Genomic DNA, 5570 nt, shown 5'->3' with positions numbered 1-5570 from the left:
ATCGCTTTCAATCGAGGCGATAAATGGCGCAAGGAACTGCTGTTCTAATCGATACTTCACACAGGAATTTGGTTGGCGCGACTATACCGTTGACAAATCCACGTATGGACGTCAGTAAGATCGCATTCTGAACATTATGTATATCCTGTCCGTCTTATGTACCCTAACCATCGTTCATCGCAAATACCGCGATCCCTATACACCACTCGAAAAAGAAATCCCAACAGCCTTCGTTAATCGCTCTATACCGTTAGGCCAGCCGGACGAATTAAACATTGCTCGACAGATTGCTGGCGTGTAGCCAACCTGGTATAACGTAACAACCGTGGACCGTAACATTCGAAGAGCCATAATTATAACCGTTGGGTACTGAGAGATGAGCATTGTATTGGACTTGGATTGGACAGGATCAGGATTATGGGTTATTTTCGTTGGTACCGGATCGGACCGGATTGTGATTTTGAAAAAAAATGTCGGATCCGGATCTGACCGGATTGTGATCTTTTTTAAAAAAGGTCGGACTTGGATTTTGAGCATTCCAAAATCCGGACTCGTGCACGCTGGTTTCGTAACCAGAAGTGAGGGGCGGCGGAGAGAAGAATTATTGCCAGTGTTGCCAATTGACGCATTTAGAAGCCAAATTACGGAAGTTTGGCACATTTTCATGCTGGTTAGCACCGCTGTTTCCGGTGTTCCGTCTTTTAGGGATGCCCGTATGGCACATTTGCACTTTCGAATTTCTTCAACCAGAGCAATCAATGTAAATTTGGAAACGGAAGTGTCTAGCCGTCCGGTGCCGGACGAATTTAGCTCCTCAGGCTACTCGTCCGGCGTAAGCATGCCGCAACTGCAGAATGGGTACCGGGATTTTCGGAACTGTGGGCCGTAACTGCGGCATGGATTCCGAGAGTAAGTTCGCCTCTTACGAAGACTTAAAAAGTGCTTTGGAGGAATACCAGAAAGAAAATTTCGTCCAGCTCTACAAGAGAGATTCACGTACGCTCGATGCAGTAAGAAAGCGAATCACTCGGCGAAATTTCAATAATGCGCTCAAGTATGGCCAGACATCACCGTAGATCTTATCAAGTGCTGTTTACACTAGGACCTAAGGAATTATTTGATGTTAAAATTGCAGAAATATGGAAGTGATGTTCGCATAAATAGGTGCAATAGGTCCAGGTCACTTTATCTGCTGCCAAGGTGCCAAGTGCAAGTGGCGCAAGTGCAACAGCCTGTTTGTATAATGTTAACAATCCATCTGGGCTACTACATATGTTTCTCTTTCTCGGAGACATGGATTTAGGTCGAGTCGAGATACTACTAGGTTTGCTGATCCATAGGAAAAGTTTGCCTAGTTCGTATGCTATATTCGTGCCACTTTCGCTGTTGTAGACTTCTTGATTTAACTTGAGTTGAATTCAACCCTATATTAGTAGAAGAGCACGAATCCTACCAAGTCGTGGTGGTACAATCTTTTCTCTGCAGCCTAAAGGACCAATTTCTTACAAAACTTTATAGGCACGGGCAGCCACTATAAAAAATGTGTGTGCTTTTCAGTATATTGAAGATTCTTGTTTTGTAATAACTTCGCTTCTAAAAGCTGGAGTTGAAACGAATTTGATGTGCAGTGTTTATAACCGACCTAACATGTCCTTCCGTTTTTTCTCAGTTTTAGAATTGTACTTTCGATTTTGAATTTTTTTTTGGATCAGGATGGAGTTGGACTGAAAATCTGGCAAATATTTTTGGATCAGGATGGAGTAGGACTGAATTGAAAATTTTCAGGACTGGACTTGGACTGTAAATCTTGAAAATATTTTTGGATCAGGATGGACTAGGACTGAATTGAAAATTTTCAGGACTGGACTTGGACCGAAAAATATTACAGTCCGCTCATCACTTGGGTAAGTGACCAGGTGTTACAAATATACGGATCGTGGTTTTTTAGGATCCGCATCCGATCCTGTTCGATGAAATGGAATCCTGATCTGATCTGGTTCCTATTTTCGTCTTAAATGTTGAAAACCGGATCCAGAAATATCCTGAACGGGGTTCAGCCTCCATTTGACCCTGTCGTCGATATTTTTCAAATTACACGTCGGCAATGCATTGGAGTATGCCATTAGGTATTTTTCGAAATAATGATGTAATGCTGAAGCAGGCTGATTCCAAGTTCATACAAAACATCGAAGTAAACTAACAGAAAGTCACATTCGTGCACTATAAATTTAAATAGGCTTTTCGAAGTACCGAACTAAAATATTGCTGCAAACAATGCGTTCATATTGCCAAGAAAGGAACATATTCGGCGCCAGCCATTTAGACGCCTATGGACAATTAAACATTGTATGTATTTGTATATCGAAGTTTTCGGTCAGCATTTGGACAGTCCTTTTCGGTCAAGGTTCAATCGCTGCCGATCGTTCGGCTACACTTCTCGGAGTCGCATGTTACATGGCCTAAAACTCCATAAGTCTTGGTGCGTAGTGGCGCGCTAATAGCCGACGCCGAAATGCCCATTTCTTTAAATCATGCGTATTTTTCTTGAGGGAAGGGTACCCAACAATAACAACGCCAACAATAAATCAGGCCAAACCAGAAAAATGTTTGAATAATTTGCATAAGTTTTCCAAAATAAAACTCTATAATTTATGTTTATTCACGAAATAATTTGAGGCCACCTACGAGCTCACCCTATCCCCAATTGGGGGTTTGCGATGCGCCAGTTACGGTCCTGCTCCTACGCCACTGCCCAGACCCACCGACCAGTTTTTTTGCGAATGCAAAATTTCGCTTCTACCGGTTGGAAGTGCGCAAAATTGGATAAGCATCGTTTTATTTAGACAACTTAAACAATTTCGTGGAGTTGAAAATAAATTTCGATTCAATTTTTATTTTTTGATATTTAATTCAATATTTTCAAACTCCTGTGAGTTCACATCTACCAGTTGGAATCGAAGCAAATTTGGTGTGCAGCATTTTTTTAGCAACCTAACAATTCAATCAATCAATCAATCCCGGAAACCGGAAAAAAGTTGTATATGTCTTACTTGACATACCAACCGCTTCTGACGTGAATTCACAAAAGCGACTAACACTTGAAACTGTAAATTCCGGACGCTTGAGCTTGAGAATTTCACGCGAAAATTTCATCTTGAACAGTGCTTTTTGTTCTTCACATGCCATGCTTGAAAGTAAACCCTCTTTGCCCTATTCACTTCTGTGGTGCGCATGCTTTAGATCTGTGACCGGCAAACTTTTCAAAAGGTGATACAACTTTAAAGGTTAGCCTGTAACTGCAACCCGAGTTTACACGCGAACCTATCTTGTTTTCCTATACAGGGGCAAAGGTTTCAAGTCATTCTGAAGCTAAAGGATAAGAGTTAAGTAGCATACTAGGGTTGCATTTAAAACAAACGGTGCTTTAAAACACTTTGTTTAAAACATGTTTTAAACCAGAGGTTCTCAAACTCAAATGTGCTCGCGGGTCAGTTTTCCAGTTTTGACGACGCCGCGGGCCGCAGCATTTATAGGGGTACTCCATGTCTTTCCAAGTAGGCTTTATTTGGCGGGAATGAATTGTCCTATTGAAAGTGAGCCGATCCAGCAGACTGACAGTAAACACACGTCGTCAAAATGTGATTTACTCTTGTATCAATTTAGGCCTGGCACGAAAATAATCATCACATTTATAACTATTTGAATAGAATTTTTGTTGTATTTGATATATATTAATTATAAGATATAGACACCATATGGGCGTACAAATGTATGATGCCATCATAAAAGCTATTGGGTTATAATTTGTCTGCTACTATGAATATTTTGAATTTAACAGATTCATAATAGAGACTGATCTGATATCGAAACATTTTTAAGTTGAGCATTGTAATTCCAATCCACGATTCCGGTATACTTCTGATAAGTAGGCTATTAATCTCATGATCGAATATCCTCAAATATAGGAGCAGAAAAAAATCTAAATATAATATAAATATACTGATGAATGTGTCCTAGTGATTGAAATGTCGGAACGCCGAACGGCCCATTGCTGTTACATCGTTGGAGCGTGCCACTGCGGTACTCGGTACCTTTAAGTGGTCTTAATAACATGGTTTAGCGACCAAACATGTAACTAACAGATTGCTAATGGTTGCCATAACTACTTGCTTAGTTAGCGAAATACCAAACTGCGACCTTCTGATCTATTACTATTCCCCTGACACGCGATTAGTTTGTTGCATCCATGGTTCTAACAAATTCACGGCATTTCGAGTCACTCCAAGTCCACTCGAGTCATTTTCATTTTGCCATCGAGTTAGCCCGAGTCTGAGTAATTCTAAGAAAGGTTGCGTCAGGGATATATACTATATATCCCTGGGTTGCGTTCAAGTCCAACTCACAAATTTTAGTCACGAATCGTCTAAGGGTCAGGTTTTGTCATCATGAGTTGGAAAACATGGTGTTTATGTAACGTTGGCGAAGGCTATAGATTTATAATTAATGGATTTCCCACAATGCTTTCAATAATTCCAATTTGCTCTCGGCGCCCCCAATCGACCAGTAATTAGCTAGCGTCCCATTCGGAAATGATCACTACCATAAGATAGTAAGATTTTACCATGATACCAGTGATATCATATTAGTTTTCTGATAGGCCTATACGTGGCAACACGTGGATAACATTTCGGTCATGTCCCATCTCCGTTTGTCTCGTGGTCATCTAATCCCGCGGGATGGTAGAAATCTGTTCAACAAGTCCCATTTCCGTGACGGAATAGCTATATAATCAGACTTGACTCGAGTCAAAACTATAAAAGTGAGATTCACTTATTACTCGGAGCCTTGTGACTTGGTTACAGCCCTGCAGCGTGGTACCGGGGAAGTATATAATCTGCGTCTGCTAGACCAAAATATATTGATCTATTTCTGATAGCTTGTAAGCAGAGTTGCTACTCAAGTATAAATATCTTCGTAAATTTCTACTCAAGTACAAGTAGAAGTAGCGATTTTCAAGTGGTAATAACTTAGTGTTTTAGGCTAGTTTTGGATAAAAAAGATCATGAATGCATTCATCATTTCATTTTTCTGATCGCCAAAATTTTTGGGACGCGAAGAAAAAATTTTGGGACGCGAAGAAAAAATTCAAGTTGTCTACATCAGTAGTGTAGTCGATCGCTCGTGATGTGCCTGGGGTTCTTATGGCGGGGTCGCATGCTAACGCGAAAACCGGGGGTGGCATGCTAACGTTTTCGTCTTATGGCGGGGGTGGCATGCTAACGTTTTCGTCTTATGACGGGGGTGGCATGCTAACGTTTTCGTCTTATGGCGGGGGTGGCATGCTAACGTTTTCGTCTTATGGTGGGGGTGGCATGCTAACGTTTTCGTCTTATGGCGGCGGTCCCATGCTAACGTGAAAACTCGTGGTGACATGCTAATGTTTTTTGGTATACGTGCGGCGACATGCTAACGACGATAAATGTGTCTGTCATGTATTCTTACGGGATCTGTGGTGACTCGCCATGTGTTCTTATGGATGCGGTCGTGATTCGTACTTTCGGGTATAGGCT

At 41.3% G+C, this 5570-nt stretch overlaps 1 long non-coding RNA gene across 1 annotated transcript in view; it reads left to right on the top strand.

The window, feature by feature from the left end:
* Positions 1–5570, top strand: part of LOC145455353 (uncharacterized) — a 167720-nt gene that overhangs the window by 19091 nt on the left and 143059 nt on the right. The gene's annotated exons all lie outside the window — the stretch shown is intronic.

This window comes from Botryllus schlosseri, chromosome 14, assembly GCF_051294905.1.
Source record: "Botryllus schlosseri isolate E-star chromosome 14, Bs_hap1, whole genome shotgun sequence".
NCBI lineage: Eukaryota > Metazoa > Chordata > Ascidiacea > Stolidobranchia > Styelidae > Botryllus > Botryllus schlosseri.
The sequence above is the reverse complement of the archived record's forward strand: the minus strand, read 5'-3'. Positions and strand labels throughout refer to the sequence as shown.